The sequence below is a fragment of the Mustela nigripes genome, chromosome 12, assembly GCF_022355385.1.
Source record: "Mustela nigripes isolate SB6536 chromosome 12, MUSNIG.SB6536, whole genome shotgun sequence".
Taxonomy (NCBI): Eukaryota; Metazoa; Chordata; class Mammalia; order Carnivora; family Mustelidae; genus Mustela; species Mustela nigripes.
In genome coordinates, this window is record NC_081568.1 from 77086627 (window position 1) to 77107665 (window position 21039).

General features: G+C 46.1%; 1 long non-coding RNA gene and 1 pseudogene across 1 annotated transcript; one reads left to right on the forward strand and one right to left on the reverse strand.

Moving 5' to 3' along the window:
• The first annotated feature begins 8274 nt into the window (after positions 1 to 8274).
• LOC132028582 (uncharacterized) lies at positions 8275 to 17468 on the forward strand. The gene is made up of 3 exons (XR_009407475.1): positions 8275 to 8347; positions 13786 to 14020; positions 16943 to 17468. It is a non-coding gene; the product is annotated as an uncharacterized LOC132028582 (long non-coding RNA).
• A 3106-nt stretch (positions 17469 to 20574) lies between these two features.
• Positions 20575 to 20647, reverse strand: LOC132028929 (U4 spliceosomal RNA; annotated as a pseudogene).
• Between the last annotated feature and the right edge of the window lie 392 nt (positions 20648 to 21039).

Genomic DNA, 21039 nt, shown 5'->3' on the forward strand with positions numbered 1-21039 from the left:
GTTTAGCATGTTAGTCTTGCCAAGGGAATTGATAAGTTCTTCCTTCTTTTTAAAAGGAGCTAGTCCGGAGAAGGAAGTTTGGTTTTGATTGACAAGTCTCAAGAGAAAGGGAAATTCCTTTACCTCCCCTTCTGTAGGAGCAGTCACTTGTCACTTCCTGGAGCTGTTGCTGGTCCCTGAGATGGCCCACAGAGCTCCTTCCAGCCAGAGAGCACCAGCACCCAGGACACTGAAGGACCTCGCTGCTCCTGGAGATGCTACAGTAAAATGTCAAGCCCATGTGAGTAAGATGAAGCCACATCACCCATCAGGCAGTGACCCTGTGCCAAGCTTGTGCCACACCACACTGCCTAGCTCCTGGTCCCTGTGGTGCAAGGGCTTTATCCAGGAAAAAACTCACTGTACATATGAGCTCATATTTACTCAGTGCTTAGTTGATGCCAACTGTGTCATAAGCACAACGAACAAGTCCAGGACAGAGAAGATCTTGCCCTCGTGTAGCTTGCTTTTTTAATGGTTCCGCACTGTTTTGTTTTTTCCAGGTGTAATTTACATGCATTAAAATCACTTTTTTTTTTTTAAGCACAAAGTCTATGAGTTTTGACAAACAGAGTCACATAACCATCATCATTGCAATCAAAATACGGAATATGTTCATCACTTCCTGAATTTTCTCTTGCTCTTTAGTGACCAGCCACCCCCCCCACCCCCGCTCCCATCCCCAGCAACTGGCACTCACTGTTCCCATCGCTGTCCTTACAGTTTTAACTTCTACAAAATGGAATCTTTCAGTAGGTAGCCTTTTGAATCTGGCTTCTCTACTTACCACGATGGACTTTGTTGTTGTTCTTTCGCGCTGTTTAAAAAGATTTTATTTATTTATTTGTAGAGAGAAAGAGAGAGAGCACAAGCAGGGGGAGCAGCAGGCAGAGGGAGAAGCAGGCTCCCCACTGAGCAAGGAGCTCCATTTGGGACTCGATCCCCGGACCCTGGGATCATGACCTGAGCCAACGGCAGGCACTTAATGACTCAGCCACCCAGGTGCCCCCTTACCATGATGTTTTGAGGTTCACCCAGATTGCTGTACCTGTCCGCAGTTCTTGCCTTTTTTTTTCTTTCAACTGCTTATTACTAAAATGTTCAAATATAAAATTTAAATAATACAGTGGATACCTATAAACCTATTACCTACATTCAGCATTTGTTTCCATTTTGCTGTCTTTTAAAATGATGTATATACACAAGCATATATTTGCTGCACCATTGGAAGCACATGGTAGACCTTGACACTGCCCCTCTAATGCTTCACATGGATTACCCAAGAGTGAGGACAACTGAGAAGCATGTCCCACTGAGAAAGGCGACTACAATTCTCAAGTGCCATCTACTACCCACCCATTTGCAAATGTTCCCTATTTCAAAAAAAAAAAAAACAAACAAACACCTCTTTTTAAACTTTTTACCCACCTGTCAGAGTTTTGTTTCTAAGTTTTTACAAGTTTGAAATAATTACAGATTCACAGGAAGATGCAAACAAATCAGAGTAACCAGCTTCCTGCGATGGTGACGTCTTACAGAGAGCTGTAGGAAAATATCTGAACCAGGACACTGACCTTGGCACATTACTGCTAATTACGTGGCAGGCCTTATCTCCATTCACCATTTTATAACCTGCACTCATTTGTGTGCATGGATGTGTGTATAGTTCTGTGCACTGAAATCCCGTGTATGGATCTGTGTATCCACAGCCACAGCCAAGGAAGGTCACTGTGCCCTCATCATGGAAGGACTCTCATTGCCACCTCTTTGTATGGACACCCACTCTCTCTTCATGCCTCCCTGACTCCTGGTGACCACTAAGCTGTTCTCCGACACTACAGTCTTTTCATTTTGAGAATACAACCTTTGGAGATGGAATTTTTGTCATGAAGCATAATGCCCTTGAGGTCCATCTAGGTTGTCACGTGTATTCTCAGTAGTCTATGTCCTTTAGTGGCCAAGGAGTGTCCTTACCCAGATGGACCACAGGCTAGCCGTCACCAGCTGAAGAACATATAAACTATTTTCGCTTTTTGGTGATGGCACATAAAGTTGCAAACATTGATGTACAGGTTTGGATGTGAACCTAAGGTTCACTTTACTTAGGTAAATACCCAGGGGTGGGATTGCTGGGCTGCACAGTTAAATTTAAGTCTATATTTTTGTGACTCCACCCAACCCTTCTGCACGCTGGTGGCCCAGCAGGTGGTGGGAGAGCTGCCTTCCCTCTGCAAAGTGCCAGTCCTCCCACTCTCTGCCTGCCTCTCTGCCTACTTATGATCTCTCTGTCAAATAAATAAATAAAATCTTTAAAAAAAATAAATAAATTAGAACAAATATATGGAGCCTATAGTCTAGTGGAAGAGACAAATAATAATTTTTAAAAAGGGAACAAAATTTAAATAACTATGGTTGTAGGGATAGATTTTTTTTCAACAAAGGATGCTGGAGTAACCGAATATCCAAAAGGAAAACAAGGGATCTCAATCCCTACTTCACAACATACTTGAAATAGATCAAAGAATTAAGTATTTAATAAAGAAAAACTATAAAACTTCTAGAAGAAAGCATAGAAGAAAATCTACATGACCTTGGGATAGGCAGAGTTTTCTTAGATCACAGGTAGAAATAATCATAAAAAGGGGTGGAGACAGCATTAAGAATATGAAAATGTTAAGTCACAGAATAGAATAAAGTTCTGCAATACATGTTTTTTTAAGTTTTTTTTTAAGATTATTTATTTATTTATTTGCCAGAGAGAGAGAGAGAGGGAGAGAGAGAGTGCGAGCAAGAGAGCACAGGCAGACAGAGTGGCAGCAGAGGCAGAGGAAGAAGCAGGCTCCCTGCCGAGCAAGGAGCCCGATGTGGGACTCAATCCCAGGACGCTTGGATCATGACATGAGCCGAAGGCAGCTGCTTAATCAACTGAGCCACCCAGGCGTCCCTGCAATATATATTTTTGACAATAATTTGCATCTACAATATACAGAGAAATATATAACTCAATAAGAAGGCAAACATCCAAATTAAAATATGGCAAAAGATTTTTAGCAAATAGTGTTTTTTTTTTTAAGATTTTATTTATTTGAGAGAATGAGAGAGAAAGAGCATGAGCTGGGGGAGGGTCAGAGGGAGAAGCAGACTTCCTGCCCGACTTGATTCTAGGACTCAATCCTGGGACTCCAGGATCATGACCTGAGCCTAAGGCAGTCACTTAATCAACTGAGCCATCCTGGCGCCCTAGCAGATAGTTTAAAAGAAGATACACAAATATTCATAAGCACAGGAAAAGTTGTTTAATAGTACTAGCCATTGGGGAAATGTAAATTAAAACCACAAGATGATACCATACACCCATTAGAAGGGCTAAAATTGAAAAGACTGGTAACAAGTGTTGACAAGGAGGTGGACCAGCTAGAATTCTCATGCATTGCTGCTAGGAGTGTGAAATGGAAAAGCACTTTGGAAAAAAGTTTGGCAGTCTCCTATAAAATTATACATACACTTACCATCTGCCTAGCGATCTCCATTATAGTTATTTATCTGAAAGAAATAAAAATGGATGACCACACACAAGACTTGTACATGAATTGTCAAAGCAGCTTTATTTATAATAGCCTAAAACTGGAAATAGCCCAGGTATCCATCAACAGGCAAATAGATACATTGTGGAAAATTCCTACAATTGCTTGGTACTCAGTAATAAAGAAACAAATATGGGTAAGCTAAGCACCACAACACAAAGAAACCTCCAAAACGTTAGGCTGAGTGAAGAAGCCAGATAGAACACATACCATATGATTACATTTAAATAAAGTTCTAGAACAAGCAAAAGGAAGCCATGGGAACAGGAAGTAGGGCAGTGGTTGGCTGGGGCTGGCTGAGGACTGGTAGGGGGGGTGGATACTGACTGGAAAGAGGGATCAGGAAAATTGAATATGTTTTGGAAATACTCTGTATCTTGAGTTGAGTGGTGGCTATATGGGTATTTCTCAAAACTCATCTAACTGTATACCTTTTATTTATGCAATTATACCTCTGTAAGGCTGATTTTTTTTTGTTTTATTTTTTTAAAGCTTTTATTTACTTATTTGAGAGAGAGAGAGCATAAGTGGCCAGAGGGAGAGAGAGAGAAGCAGAGTGGCCAGAGGGAGAGAGAGAGAAGCAGACTCCCCACTGAGCAGGAAGCCTGATGCAGGACTCGATTCCAGGACCCTGGGATCATGACCTGAGCCGAAGGCCGACTTAATCGACTGAGCCATCCAGGTGCCCCAATAAGGCTGATTTTGAATGAGAAATACCTATAGCTTGTGATAAGTGCCCCCAAAGGAAGAAAACATGGTATTATAAGAGAGAAAAATGGAGAAGTAAGACTAATTCTGATGGTTTGGGCAAGGAAGGACTCTTGAAGAGGTGATAACTAGAGCAGAGATCGGAATGTCAAGATGGAGCCAGCCATGGAAAGATCCAGGGGAGGGCATTCGAGGAAAAGGTCACTGCAGGAACAAAGAGCCAGAAGCAGGAAGGAGTTTGGTGCCCTCGGCAACAGTCCAAAGGCCAGTGTGATTGGGTGAAGTGGGTGGGGCAGGGAGTGGTAGGAGACAGAGTGGAGAGGTGGGCAGGAGCCAGATCTTGAAGGACCTTATCAGCCCTGATAAAGGTTTGGAATTTAAAATGAATAAAATGCACAGCCCTGTATGGATCTAGTAGGGTAGAAACACAGAAGCAAATAAAGGCAAAATAGGATCATAGGTATAGATTTATTTGGGGAGCATATGGAGATAAAGGAGGGATTACTCAGCACTACTGGGAAGGCTTCCTGGAGGAGGTGACATTTCAGTTGAGATTGAAGGAAGAGTAGCGGAGGAGAGGGGCTATTCCGGTGGAGGGTGCTGTGTCTACAGAAGCCTAAAGATGTGCAGCCCCATGGAACGTTCAAAGACTTGAGCATAATGTCAGTTTAGTTGGAGTTTTTCCTGTAGGAGTGGAAATGGCAGGAGATCTGAGGCTGTAGGGACAGAGTTTTGAATCCTGCAGAGGAGGGAAAAACCCTAAAGAATTTTATGTAAGGGAATATTATGGCCAAATTTATGTTTCATGTTTTTTTAAGATTTTATTATTTTAAAAAAATATTTTATTATTTATTTGTCAAGGGGAGAGAGCGAGTACAAGAAGGGGGAGCAGCAGGCAGAGCGGGTAGCAGGTTCATGGCTGAGCAAGTGGCCCCATGTGGAACTTGATCCCAGCACCCTGGGATCATGACCTGAGATGATGGCAGAGACTTAACTGATGAGCCCCGCAGGCGTCCCTAAATTAACATTTCAGATCAAGCCTTCCAGAACGGTCAGGTGATGAGTAAGACCACTGGTTCTGGAGTGAGATCATAGGGAAGGCCTGAGCAGGAGCAGGCAGGGCAGGGGGAAGAGCCAAACTCTGTTAAGAGGTGATTGGGCCTGTCCTGAAGCTGGGGGGCCACCTGGCTTCTGGCGTGGAGGACTGGCTCCCCTGGGGAATGATGAGTTAAATAGAACAGATGACAAGAAACAGGTTGAGGAAGAGATTCATGCTTGGAGGCCCCAGGGGACCATGGATGCTAACTTTAATGTGCACCTGCTCCCTCACTGGGCTTGTTACTTGAAGATCCCTAGGCCCTGGTCCCAGGGAGTCAGAAGCAACAGGTTTACTCCGGAGCCCGAGAAACTGCATATGGACAGAGTACGGACGGGCACTTCCACTATGGCGCTGGTTGACGCCATACCTACAGGGCTGCCATCTGGGCCGTCCAGGGGCCTGGAGCAGGAGGTCGGGCAGGTGCGTTCTCGTCTGGAATGTGGCCAAAGCAGTCCAGCAATTCAGGCAAAGGTGGCGTCCAAAATAAGGCTCGGGGTGGAGTGGGAGCAAAGGTATCTTGTGTCTCCACTGCGGCAGCTAAAGAATTGCAAGAGGGTGGCCCTGGTCATTACATAAAACTCACGATGACGTGTCCAGGGAGCCACAGAAACTAGGATTGGGGCCAAGGCTGAAGCACAGGTCTGCATATGCACCCTCTCCTGGGTGTAGATGGTGGGGGTGCATGGTGGGGATTCAGGAAGGCGGTGGGGAGCTCTATGTAAGTTCTGCGAAGAGAAAGCAGCTTCTCCTCTGTGCACCACCTGACCCTCACTACAGCACTGCGGGCTTGGTCCCATTATTTCCATTTTACAGATGAGGGAAATGAGGCCTCTAGATGTTTAGTAAATTGTTCTGGGTCCCCAAGCCAGGATGCAGAGGAACCCGGGCTGGAACACTGACCTCTGGACCTTTCCAATCCTAGCATTGCCCTGTCCCCACAAGTGGGAGAGGTCACTTTCTCTCTTCATCTTAAATGATCTTCCAAGCAAGGGAGCGGGGCACAGTACCAGTCTTCTCCGCCTCGTCCTGTTCAGAAAGTATGTATGTCCTGGGGTACCTGGGTGGCTCATGCTTATGGTCATTGTCCTGGGGTCCTGGGATGGAGCCCAAGCCTGGGGTTGGGCTTCTGGCTTGGCAGGGAATCTGCTTCTCCCACTACCCCTCCCCCCCTACTCATGGTCTTGCTCAGTCTCTGGCTTGCTCGCTGTCTCTCATAATAAAATTTTTGAAAGAAAGAATCTAGGTCCTTACTTCCTGTGCTTTCCAGAGAAAAGTCTCCCAGGGCCTCATAGCACAAACGGAGTTGTCAGGTCCCAGCCGGGAGCCCTTGCCTGATCTGCGGATCTCACAGCCCTGCCACCTGTCTCCAGCAGCAGAAGGAGGGGGTTGAGGCGGCAAATCTGTCTCCAGTGCCACAGCGTAGTCCTGTTTGGCTGTGATGCCATCATACTCAACAGCATATGGCTGCAAAGCTACTATGTTGAGAGCGGACAGGAATGGGATTTTCCGTGTGCCAGATTTCACTCCCTCTCGGAAACAATTCTTGTAGTAAACAGAGGTTTTCTGATCTTAAGATCTGGAGGATGGGAATTCCTTTACACTTCGTAAGTAAAACTATTATCTTGCAGAGTTTCATTCTATTGATGGTGCAAATGTTTTTTAAAGGTGGAAGCTCTTCTGGGTTCCCTCCCTTCCCCCAAAAGCTAGGACTGGAGGAGACGTGGCCACCAACTCTGTTCCCGCCCCAGGCCACCCCAGGGAGGAGACCTCCGTATGCCCCATGGCTGTCACCCCTTGGCAAATGGGATGGGGAAGAGGAAAGACTTGCTGAGTGTGGGAGGCTGAGGGGTAGAGGGGGCGAAGGAGAGCCAGGAAGCGAGTAGAATGTGACTTTTAGGAGAATTATTTTGAACCACGTCTTGTGTGCTGACAGCATAATAATCATTATTAGGACCTCAGTTGTAACACGAAGCCCGCCCTGAAGTTAAATTTTCCCTTTCAGATAAGCGTGGCCTGTCAACCCACCATAGGATGGTTCTATGCCAACCTCCTCCACGCTGGGGCCTGGGGGGTGGTGGAATGTTCCAGCTGCTTCCTCAGACTTCCCTTTCATTAAGGACTTTGCTTTTTTTAGTAAACAAGCCACCGGTTTTCTACCTTAGCCATATCAAGTCAACCTGAGACAGACTGTGCAAGGACCACAGCTGTTTTTGCAGCTTGCTCCCTACACTGAGTTTTGGAGCTGCTATCTGGAGTCTTACCTCCCCAGGGATGCTCCTGGCCACACTGTGACCTCTAATAGAAGGGCAGACCCAGGGCCTGAATTATGCCCAGACAGATTATTTTTTGCTTCCACGGTGTTTTAAAAATCAGTTTTGACATCAAAATCCTGTTTGCAGGGCGCCTGGGTGGCTCAGTGGGTTAAGCCGCTGCCTTCGGCTCGGGTCATGATCTCGGGGTCCTGGGATCGAGTCCCGCATCGGGCTCTCTGCTCAGCAGGGAGCCTGCTTCCCTCTCTCTCTCTGCCTGCCTCTCCATCTACTTGTGATTTCTCTCTGTCAAATAAATAAATAAAATCTTAAAAAAAAAAAAATCCTGTTTGCAGGCTCCTCTTGGAAACTCGGAAAACCTAGTTGCCATGGGCCACATTTCCCTGTGACACATGGCGGGAGCTGAATAATGTGGCTCCCTTTGCACAGAGCTTGGTCTCTGGTTTAAAACAGTCCCCACTACTCTCTATCACCCTCCATCCACACCTTAAGAGAGAGTAGTAATTTAGAGGCAGATAAGGAGATACAAATTTCAGTCTATTGCACCACTTATTTTCTGTGGCCCCTTGAACAGGTGTCTGCATCTCTCAGAAGACTCCTTTTAATCCTTATGAAGAGGAGAATGGCATTCACTGAGACTTTGCCAGGTTTGTTTATTGCTGTATATTTCCTGTCAATAATAGAGCTGGAAGATGTATACAAATGGACACACTATTGCAAATGTAAGCTTCATATAAACAAGGATTTTCCTTTTTTCTTTTTTTTTAAGGATTTTATTTAATTGACAGCTAGAGACACCATCAGAGAGGGAACACAAACAGGGGGAGTGGGAGAGGGAGAACCAGGTTTCCTGCCAAGCAGGGAGCCCGATACGGGGCTCGATCCCAGGACCCTGCAATCATGACCTGAGCTGAAGGCAGACACTTAGTGACTGACCCACCCAGGCACCTATAAGCAAGGATTTTATAAATCCATTTTTTTTTAAATTTCTACACCCTCAAAGTTTAGGATAGTCCCTGGCACATGGTAGGCACGTAGCAAGTGTATTGAATGAATACGTGGATTTAATTTTGTCCTTAGTTCTTATGCCTCATATGTCGTGTGCTTCATTATTATTATCGACCCATTTTTAAAAATATAAATGCAAATGGACATAATGTTTGAGTATTTCAGGGCTATTCTTCAACATTATTGATGGGAATTTTATGGCCATACTCCCCTGCGTCACTGCCTTAGAGAAAAATGTGGTTTTCTCCAGGACTGGGGTCCTAAGATCATTATCCAAATACCAGGCCACTTGAGGAATCAACGCTTCAAAAAGTCACAATTAAAAGCGCACGCATTTATGTGATGCTTCTTGAGAGCTCAAGGTGCTGTACAAACATTTAAAGCATTAAGTGCTCCCTGAAGCACTTTCCTCAGAAATAACACTTCCAGAAAGGAGAGTGTATTTAGGTAAAAACCAATGGCTGGTTTTATGCCACGATCTCAAGAAGGCTCAACCTCTGAGTGCTGAAATTTGCTCCCCGTTGGATGCAACTTTCCTGGAAATACAGGTGAAGATAGGCTGACTCCCAAACTAATTCAATATTAGCCTGTTGGACTGTTGTTTCACTTGTGCCAAAGGCTTATGGTTTGGGTTTTGGTGGCATGTAGGGGTCAGCTGTGTTTTTTGTTTGTTATGGTATTAACTAGTTATGGTAATTAACTTCACTTCCTAGTTATGGTAATTAAACTTCAGGTTTCCTAGGAAAACCTGAAGTGTTCCTTGCACACTTCCAACTGTAGGATTTGGTGGTGCCTAACCTCACCCCCAGCTCTCCTCTGCAGGTGGGTCACGGTGTCACATCTCTTGGCTCCAGCCCCCCATTCTGAAAAAAGTCAAGTTACCCAAAGCCAGTGTAAACACTAAACCTGGAACTTTTCTTAAGACTGTTGGGAAAGTGGGGCACCTGGGTGGCTCAGTGGGTTAAAGCCTCTGCCTTCAGCTCAGGTCATGATCTCAGGGTCTTGGGATCGAGCCCCACATCAGGCTCTCTGCTCAGCAGGGAATCGGCTTCCTCCTCTTTCTCTGCCTGCCTCTCTGCCTACTTGTCATCTCTGTCTGTCAAATAAATAAATAAAATCTTTAAAAAAAAAAAAAGACTGTTGGGAAAGAGAATGCCTTTTGTTTGCTGGGACTTTTTACTGTGAGAATGTAATTGTGAAACTCAGAGGCGCTACTTGAGAATGCAGAGAAAAGAGAGCTGAGCCAGAGAAAGCAGGAGAGGAGATTCCTGGTGACAGTGTTTGAGTGACTGGATCCAGCTATGCCTGAAACTTACCTTGGAATTTTTGGTTTCATGAGCCAATAAAATCTCTTTCCTTCTTTCTTATACCAATTTGAATAACATTCTAGTCAATTACATTGAAGATGTTCCTGCCTAGTAAAGTAGAATCTGAAAATGTAGATCAGGAAAAGAGGCACAAAACTGTGAGGCTCATTGCTGAGATGAAAACCAAAATCTTGAACCATGGCCAGAGGCAAACTGATGAGTTTGCCTCTTCTTCCTGACCTGGACCTCAAATTCCATTAGACTCTGGCAGAGCAGTGAACTAAGAAAGAGAAGAAGAATCATAAGTGTTTGTTTCATTTCTTTAATACCCTGGCACAAAATAAGAATCTGGTCATTCTCTGCTGAAGTCACTGCTGGTGTTGGCCACATTCACTGGCTTTGTTTTCACATGTGTTCATTTGTCTGCTTCCATAAGTAGAAGACACTGAAATAAGCCAGAGGCCAGGTCTTAGTGGACTTCTCCTGTGCTTTAAAACTCTCTGGACTTGAGGCTCCTGGGTGGCTCAGTTGGTTAAACATCTGCCTTTGGCTCAGGTCATGATCCCAGGGTCCTGGGATCAAGCCATGCATTAGGCTCCCTGCTCAGTGGGGAGTCTGTTTCTCCCTCTCCCTCTGTCTGCTGCTCCCCTTGCTTGCATGCTCTCTCTCTCTGTGTCAAAGAAATAAAATCTTTAAAAAATAAAATAAAATAAAACTTTTTGGACTTTACCTAGAAGAGTTCCACTAGTTTTTGCCAATGATCCAGGGAGCTCCATAAAGATGTTCAACTTGCACAGCATCTAGAGGAGGCTGTTTAATACAGTTACTGGGTGCTTCTGTGTGCCAGGCTCCAATTCCACACAGCTCTGAGGAAGTGGTAGCAGGCTTTCTCTTTTTGAGGAAGGCTTATTTCCAGTCCTTTATCAGCCCTTCTTGAACCTTTGGGGCTACAACTTTGCCATGACCCCCCCTTCCCTTCTGACCAGACTGAACTCTGCTGCCCAATGATTCTTAACAAAAGATTGCCTCCTATATGGAGAAAGGGGAACCCTCCTACACTGTTGGTGGGAATGCAAGCTGGTGCAGCCACTCTGGAAAACAGCATGGAGGTTCCTCAAAAAGTTGAAAATTGAGCTACCCTATGACCCATCAATCGCACTACTGGGTATTAACCCAAAGTTACAAACGTAGTGATTTGAAGGGGCACATGCACCCGAGTGCTTACAGCAGCTACATCCACAATAGCCAAACTATGGAAAGAACCTAGATGTCCATCAACAGATGAATAGATAAAGAAGATGTGGTACACACACACACACACACACACACACACACACACACACACAGGAATACTATGCAGCCATCAAAAAGCATGAACTCTTGCCATTTGCAATGATGTGGATGGAACTAGAGGGTATTATGCTAAGTGAAATAGGTCAATCAGAGAAAGACAATTATCATATGATCTCTCTGATATGAGGAATTTTAGAGACAGAGCAGGGGGTCATGGGTGGCAGAGTGGGAAAAAATGAAACAAGATGAAACCAGGGAGGGAGACAAACCATTAAAGACTCTTAATCTCAGGAAACAAACTGAGGGTTGCTGGGGGGTGGTGAGGTAGGGATAGGGTGGCTGGTTGATGGACATTGGGGAGGGTATGTGCTATGGTGAGTGCTATGAAGTGTGTAAGCCTGATGATTCACAGACCTGTACCCCTGGGGCAAATAATACATTATATGTTAATTTAAAAAAAAAAAAAAAGACTGCCTCCCTTTCCCATTTCCCATTTCCCATTTCCAGGAGTTTCACTGCTTCACTGTAGGTTTCATATTGAATCTATATTCTTCTTAGCCTTTTTTTTTAAGGTTTTGTTTATTTATGGCAGAGATAGTGAGAGAGGGAACACAAGCATGGGGGAGCTGGAGAGGGAGAAGCAGTCTCCCCCCTGAGCAGGGAACCCGATTTGGGAGTCGATCCCAGGACGCTGGGATCATGACCCAAGCTGATAGCAGATGCCTAATGACTAAGCCACCCAGGTTCCTCTCTTCTTACCATTTAATAAAACAAATGCTGAGACTAAAAGTTCACAGTTTAGAGCATTTACGGGGTGCTAGCACTATGCTCTCACATGCATTATCTCAGTTAATCCTCAAAATGATGCTCTAGATATTAATGCTAACCCTATTTTTTTTTTTTAGATGAGGAAATTAAAGCACAGAGAGGTCAAGTAACTTGCTCAAGTCCCATGGCCAATAAGTGATGGAGTCTAAATGCAGCCCAGTCATTCCAGTTCTAGACCCCATGCTCCTACCAAAAGATTCTGCTATTTTCAGAGCTCTTCTACAACTTGTAATGTCTCTTAGTTTGTTCCTCACAGCTCTTCAATTCCCGCAGCCCACTCAGGCAGGTCTTACAGTTATGCCTACTGTTCTCTGATTTTATTGTCTTTGCTTATTTGGTTTTTTCCTTTTTTGTTGTTGTTGTTGTTTTGTTTTTTAAAGATTTTATTTATTTATTTTGACAGAGAAAGAGAGATCACAAGTAGGCAGAGAGGGAGGGAGAAGCAGGCTCTTGCTGAGCAGAGAGCCCGATGTGGGGCTTGATCCCAGGACCCTGAGATCATGACCTGAGCTGAAAGCAGAGACTGAACCCACTGAGCCACCCAGGCGCCCCATCTTTGCTTATTTGTTTAGTCATTCGTTCATTTACTCACTCAGCACATATATACTGAGAATGCTCTCTTTTCTCCTACTTCTCCAAATCCTGCCTTTCCAGGCTCCACTCCACACCCTTCCTTTCATGCATCCCACCTTAGCCTGTGCAGCTGGTGGGGCCTCCCTTTCATGAATGCCGGGAATACAAAAGAGCGTGACAACATAGTTGAGCCTTCCTTTTCACAGGGGCCTTACCAGGTCTCCTGCTCCCTGACTTTCCCACCAGGAGGCAGTTGCCTGGAGGAGTTGTTAAAGGAGCACCTCTCCTTTCGCGGCCATCACAGCTTTGAGTGCACATTAGCCATCCAAGAAACATTCTTTCATTGGATTGTTGTTGAGTGAACAAATGGGATCCAGTGAAAATACAATGGTTTTTATTTTTATTTTTTTAAATATTTTATTTATTTATTTGAAAGGGGGAGAGGGAGAGAGCACAGGAGAGGGAGAAGCAGACTCCCTGCTGATCAGGGAGCCCAACATGGGGCTCCATCCCAGGAGTCTGAGGTCATGACCAGAGCTGAAGCCAGCCACCTAACCGACTGAGCCACCCAGGCACCTCTAAGAATATAACGGTTTTTAAAACGGCCTTGTGAAGGGGTTCCCGGCTGGCTCAGAGGGCAGAGCGTGTGACGCTTAATCTCAGGTTTGTAAGTTTATGCCCCATGTTGGGCATAGAGCCTACTTAAAAAAAAAATCTGAGATAAAATGGCCATGTGAAAAATCCTGAATTTGGATTTTTCCTTTCATTGAGACTTCCTGTAAAGTTTAAAAGGTAGGTGTTTTAAAAAAAAAAAAAAAAGTAAAAGAGGTAGGTGTTATTATCCCCATTTTGTAGGTAAGATTGAGGCTCAGAGAAAGTGGGTAAGTTGACCACGTTTGTGAAATGGATGAATCCCAGGCTCCCCAACCCCTGTACTGTGCTGCCCCTGCAGTCCTAGCTGGTTCTCCCGATGTCACGTATGTGGAAAATCCATTGCAGCTTCTGTGGCTAATGAAGTTTTACAGAAAATATGCTTTGTCAGGGCCTTCTACACAGACATTTTTCTTTATTTCCAGGAATGGAAGGCAACTCGCTGCTGTTGTGTGAAGAAGCCTGGTGAAACTCCAGCAACTTCTACCACTGTCCGGCTGCTGAGTTCTGGGCCTTGAGGTCAAATTCTAGAAAAGAACCACATGGGATGTATAATCTGGCCATGTCTCTTGGGTTCTTGGCTGCTGCCAGCAACATTTTCTGGGTTTGTAACTCACATGAGAACCCTCCTTTACTATGGATGCGGAGATGGATGTAAAGGTGGGAAATGTTCTGTTTTTCTTTTTCTTTTTTTTTTTTTTTTAAGATTTTATTTACTTATTTGACAGAGAGAGATATCACAAGAAGGCGGAGAGGCAGGCGGGGGCGGGGGCAGGCTCCCCGCTGAGCAGAGAGCCCGATGCGGGGCTCAATCCCAGGACCCTGGGATCATGCCCTGGCCAAAGGCAGAGGCTTTAACCCACTGAGCCACCCAGGCACCCGTTTTTCTTTTGATAGTTAAGCCCTCTCAATTCCTACCCACTCAGTAAAAGGGGAGTGGCCAGGGACCTTACTGAAAATGTGTCTCATCATCTCTTCTTCCCCAGCACAGCCTCCATTTGTCCCAACTTGCCTGAGAAGCTTTCCTCCCTTTAAAGACGCTTATCCCTGCCTTATATCCCCTTCCTCACCTTGCCCTGCCCTCATTAGAACCTCAGTGGCATATGCTTGCTCCCAAAGGCCTGGAAAATTTTCTAGCCAAAAAGTCTTGCTGTCAGAGTATACCTAGGAACAGATGAGCTCTGCATCAGTTACTCTGTACTAGTTTCTGTAAAGGGTGGATCTTACCCCTGATGGTCCAAATGTGGTTTTGGGGTGTTGTGTGAGTGACCTTCATTCCTCAGAGGCTAATAGGCCTCTGTCCCTAAACCCCTGGTGTTTCTCCTTTCTCTCCAACCCCTTCTCTGTCTTGGTTCTCAGCATGTTTCCCCTCCACCATTTCCCTCAAACCTCATTCCGGCTCAATTCCACACACCCCCCCCAATATGGAGTTCCCCTCTTCAGATCTGCCATATAACCCAGTTCTCCCTGCCCTGCCCTGCTCCCAGCATCTTCCTGCCCACTCATCTCTGCCCTTTGGGACCCTGGGGTCATGTTTTCAGTCTCTTCTGTTAGTAGAGCTAATACTTTGTCTGAAGCCATGATTCTTCTCTACCTTTCACAATGGTCTTTTTTTTTCCCCTTTAAATATTTTATTTATTTATTTGAGAGCGAGAGCGAGGGAGAGCAGAAGCAAAGAGAGCAGCAGAGGGAGAGGGAGAAGCAGACTCCCTGCTGAGCAGGGAGCCCGACTTGGGTTTCCACCATCCCCGGACCCTGGGATCATGACCCAAACAGAAGGCATTTGATCAACTGACTGATCCACCCAGGCACCCCTCACAACTGTCTTTTTTCCCATTTATATGCATTTCTTTTAAAAATAAATGTATAAAAGAAAAAGTATCACTTTAAGCTATTAAGTAAATAGTAAACAGTACAGGTGGTACTTTGATATGAGACATACTATTCATCAACTCCTGATCTTCAAAGACAACGTCTCAGTCAGCTGGGCATTGCCAGTTAGCTGGGCAACGCCAAAAGGTGCTCACTAGAAACTGATTGTAAAATAACTTTTTTATCTTTTAGGTCTAACTGGCTTTAATAAATGATTCCTAAATCAGGCAGCATCCCATCTACCTAGTAGAGGGGATTTGTACAAAATGGAAGAGATTTTTTTCATAGGAGTGAGGTTGGAGCAAGGAAGTTATTAGCAAAAGAAGAGAAAGGATATTCCGTTAGGGGTAGAGTAGCAGGATTCCTGTAATGCAGATTACCCCACCTTCCTTTGAGGGATGGAGAGTGCCACGTGACAGATTGCCTCACTGGTGCTTATCAGGAAATTCCTGACCACATTTCTGGCAAAGGTTGAAACTGCAATTACGTTGTGTTATTAAGCCTGACTTTGGGGCGCCTGGGTGGCTCAGTCGTTAAGCGTCTCCCTTCAGCTCACGGCATGATCCCAGCCAGCATCTTGGGATCAAGCCCCATATCAGGCTCCCTGCTCAGCACGGAGCCTACTTCTCCATCTTCACCTCCCTTGTGCTGTGTTCCCTCTCTCTCTCTATCATAAATAACTTTTTTAAAGTCTTTTTTTTTAGGGGCGCCTAGGTGGCTCAGTTGGCTGGATGACTGCCTTCAGCTCAGGTCATGATCCTGGAGTCCCGAGATCGAGTCCCGCATCAGGCTCCCAGCTCCATGGGGAGTCTGCTTCTCCCTCTGACCTTCTCCTCGTTCACGCTCTCTCTCACTGTCTATCAAATAAATAAGTAAAATCTTTTAAAAAATCTTTTTTTAAAAGATTAAAGAAAAAAAAGATTAAAAAATCTTTTTTAAAAAGATTTTACTTATTTATTTGATAGAGAGCACAAGTAGGCAGAGAGGTGGGGGGGGGGAGCAGGCTCCCTGCTGAGCAGAGAGCTCCATGCGGGGCTTGATTCTAGAACCTTGAGATCATGACCTGAGCCGAAGGCAGAGGCTTAACCCACTGAGCCACCCAGGCGCCCCTTTAAAAATCTTAAAAAAGAAAAAAAGCCTGGGTTTGGTGACTTGGACAAAGTGACACCTTTTGGGGTCCATGGTTTTTCTCTTTGACAGGTCTAAAATCCTATAGTTTGAGAGGGAAGGACACTATATATGAAAACTCCACAGCAGCGCAGGGATTAAGAGAGTAAAACTAAAATGAAATTCAATCAGCAAGAAGCCAAGGGAGGAGATAAAAAGTGGTTCTCAAACTGAAACCTCCATGGGATGTTAAAGTCTCACTTTGAAGCTGATGGTCTACATCAGTCACAGAGGTGTATGCCTATGGCTGTAGCAAGCAAGGGGAGTACATTAGAGAAAAATCAATTTCTAAAATGAGTAACAAAAAAAATCTTTGCAAGTAGGACTTGCAGGTTTTTCCTCGACTTTACTCTGGGAGTGTTTCAGTCATTTCTCTCCCTGTTGGAACAGAAGAAGACCTTTAGGACAGGAAGTCTTGGGCCTGCGCCTGAAAGAACAAGGTCTTATTACATTCTCTAGCAAAAGCTGCACTACTTGCTGTGACATTTATGAGGAAAAGTTGCCAGAGAGCAATCCAGTTAGCCATAGCCCCACTCCTCTCAGGTCCTGCTCACGAATCCCGGACTATGCGGGTGTAGACCAAGAAGACACCAAGAGGAGAGGCCTACAGTGAACCCAGCCTGAGCGGGCTACAACGGGGGCAGCCAGGCACCTGTCGTAGCGGAGATGGGTAATCATCTGGAGTCTTCCTGACTGATCCAACCTGAAACGAGTGCCTGTTGGGAGTCTCAGGTCCACCCCAGCTCAGAGGAAGGAGCAGGAAAGCCCGGATCCCGCCTCGGGTTCTCACCAAGCCAAGCGACCCGGAGCGCTCCCGGAGGCGCCCAGAGGCCGGCCGGCTGGGGGTGGGGCTCGTGCTGTGACGCCGCCCCCCGCCTCGCCCCGCCCCGCGCGCGTTGCCGGGGTGATCAGGTGACTCGGAGCTCTAGGCGCTCCGGGCAGCCGTGACGTCAGGCTCGCCGCTGCTCCTCTCTCGCTCGGTGGCAGGTGCGGAGCATCTGGTGCGGTCTCATCTGGTCGGGTCAGGTCTCTACCAAACCAGTGCCCTACGGATTCGAGAAGAGGAGAGGTGAGTCGGGGCGGAGGCAGGCCCAGCCGAGCTGGAACCGGGGAGCGGGTAAGGCGCGGACAGGGCCCTTCGGAGGTTTGGCGCGCCCGCGAGCCCCCCAAAGAGCACCCCTAGGGCGGCAGGCACCGGGACGGGACGGACCGACTTAGGATGGGGTGTGCGCAGCCCCAGGGGAGGGGCCGGGAGCCGGCGCAAAGCCCACCCAGGAGCCCCGCGGCTGTTCGTCCGGTTCTGAGTCGCCGCGCCGCTGTTGGAGGCTGGGAGGGTGGATATCCTGCGCCGCCCGGCCGGCCGGCCACTGGGCTGTGGTCTGAAGGGGCTCCGCATTTCAGCGGGTCTCGCCATGCCCGGATTCGGCCTGCTCCAAGCGGGGACCGCCACACCCCGTCCCGGGGGATTTGTACGGGAGGCTTCTGCAGCTCTTCGCCTTGGGCTGCGATTTCTGAGACGCTGCCGGGGGCCTGGAGGCCGCTCGGGAGCCCGTCTTGTGAGAGCAGAGGTCGGGGTGTTCAGAGAAGGTGTTAGGGGAGGCGAAGGAATCCTGATTCTTGAGAGGGGGGCTAACTGGGATCTCAGTGGACCTGTTGGTGTAGGTGAAATCTGAGCGGAGTCCTGAGGGTTGAGGACTAATCTCCCCGCAGCGGTTGGGGGATGGAAGAATAGAGAGAGGGAAAGCCGACCTCCGCGGAAGGAGACCGTGAGCCTTGCGCAGGAGGTGAAGGAAAGACGAGACTGTTGGGTGACTGACTAGACCAAGGGCTAGGGCTGTTTTGGGAAGAATAACAAGCAAACAACAACAAAAAGCTTCGGAGAATTAGGTTAGGGCTGGTTAGGAAAAACTCTTGAGTGCCCGGTTGAGGGTTTGGGAGCCACTGAATCGTGGGCTGGGTTGGGGTAAGGGGAACACTGGGATGGGGAGACGCTGAGGAGGCTGCTAGGACAGCCTGGGAAAGAGGTGACAACGCCTAGAACTCTGGCCTGTTGGGATTCTGCGACCCCTGCTTATGAAATATAACAAGGACGCCGACAACCAAGTGCCTCCACTCCAGCCAGTGTTAAATTTAAAAAATCCTTGTCAGGAAAAGGAAGCACCCATTTTCTTATTATTAATTATTATTTTTAAGTAACTTCTGTACCAAAGGTGGGGCTCGAACTTAAAACTCCCAGATCAAGAATTGCCCCTCTACTGACTGAACTAGTCTTGGGATCCTCTTGTCTCTTTTGACCGGATTTAATGTCTACCTGTGAGCTTGTCCCCCTCGTTAAGCACGGGGTTGTATTGTCCACAGCTCTTGGCCCTCAGAGGTTTCAGTGTCTTATAAACACTCATTATCCCCAAAGTGAAACCCAAATGCCAAGTGATTGGTAGGAGAGTTAATGGGGGAAAGTTATTAAAGGATAATCCATGCCCAAAACATGAAATGGAACATTGGGGAAACTGAAAGGAGTCTCATGTTTTTCGTTAATCGCAGAACTAAGAGGTGCTCTTTCATACATGCCCCCTTCCTCTTGTGGGCTTCTCAGCTTAAGGCTGTTTAAGTGTTAATTGGCCATTTGCCTTACTTTCCTGAGAAACAATTTTTCTTAAAAATTTAATTAATTAATTTGGCACAGAGAGAGCATGTGTGAGAGAGCACAAGAAGGGGGAGCACAAGCAGGGGGAGCAGCAGGCACAGGGAAGGGAGAAGCAGGCTCCCCACCCAGCAAGGAGCCCTTGTAGGTCTAAATCCCTGAGCCTGGCATGACCTGAGCGTAAGGCAAATGCTTTACTGAAGGTGCCATCCAGGCACCCTCAAGGTTTTTGTTTTTGTTTTTGTTTTTAAGAGAGAATGCTGGCATGTGAGTGGCGGGGAGGGGCAGAGAGCGAGAGGAAGAGAGAGAAACTCTCAAGTAGGCTCCAGGCAGAGTTCCATGCAGGGACTTGTTCCTGCAGCCCTGAAATCATGACCTGAGGAAATCAAGAGCCAGCGGGTTAACTGACTGAGCCACCCAGGCCTCCCAAGAAACAACAAATTTTGATTATTTAAGAGTAACGATTTGCTGATTTATGTTTTTTTCCCAGTTCTGAAATGTGCTGATTCTGTGACCTTAAAAAAAAAAAAAAAGTCGCTGCTTTCCATTTTATACTGAACCTTAGCAATTTGTTTTCTGGGAGAATGTGAAATGGCTGAACCTTCCCACCAGTTTGTGTTATGTTTGCTGCAGAAAATAGAATTGGCCCTCTAGGGATCCTGTACAGTAGAAGGTAGTTTAGGGAACGGCAGAGAACTTGGGAAGTTGGCGGCAACTTTTGTGCAGCCCAAACCAGCACAGTACTCAAGGGAGGGCAAATCCAGGGGGGTGGCACTTAGGGAAAATGACCCTCCCTTCAGATCAGTGAGGCCATTCTCTGTGAAATAAGTTTTATGATAGATCACCTGAGCAATGGGCATTTACCACGAAGTACTCGCTGAGGAGTTTTTCCTACAGGTGGTAGGGCTTTTGTGATCATGGTTTTTAAGGATCTTTGCAAGAGTCCTGTAATATTTAGAATCGTTGAAGGTTAGATTTCTCGGCCACATTTAAAAAGGATTGTTAACCATTTTCTAAATCTCTTTGGACGTATTTGAACCAGCTGACTAATCATGCTTCCTTTGAAAAGAAACAGTCCACCCCCACCCCCCAAACACTCTAACTATGTGTTGTCAGGGCCATTAAGTAGGCCAAGAGTTTTGGGAAATTTTCTGCTTTCATTCATCCATACCACCCACACAAGTTTTCCCACTGGTAGAGAATATGATGTCAGGAAAAATATTTTCATGTATTTCCCTAAACCTAAGTATGATACACACCGGGGCTGGCTGCTCTGTGTTGAGGAATGGGAATGCTGTCGCATAAGGGGCTAGGAGCCAAGGTGAGAGGCAAGGCCGGGGTACAGGCCAGAGACTGAGCTAGGAGAATTCTTAGCCTTGCCCTTTGTCACCCAGGGCCCTCCCGGCAGGTTGTCCTTTCTTGGGAGAAAAACATTCCTCGACCTTGAAACGGGATAATAGTTAGAACTCCCTTCGCAGAGGTACCAAGGAGAATTAATGAGAGGCGTGTATGAAATTTGAGTTCTTCCAAAACTGAATCTTTTCAATTAGCAATAATCATGCTTCAGATAAACCTCATTGGCTATGATACCGCCACAGCTGAATGATGTATTTTGAGATGAAATGAAATAAAAAAGAGGTGAACATTCGAAATTTTGTTGAAATCCTTATTCAGACTCTAAGGTGTTTTGTTGGCTTTTTCTGTGGTATTTGGTTATCGATAAACCTATAATCAACACCTGGAGGCCTGAGGGTAAATGCAAGTTTATGTTTCATAAGGAAATCAGTTCGATGGTTCCCCACTCTTTTTTGGTTCTCTTAGAGTGCCTAGAGTAAGCCAGTAACTTAGCCAGGTGTGGAGCTTTCTGGAGCTTTCTACCCAATATCCTGTCAGCTCTAAAGGAGTTAGTTATTCTCATCAGAAATAAAAGTGGTAATAATACTTCATAAATTAATTGAGGAATGAAATAGTCCTCTCTTAAAATTCCCATATCCTGTGT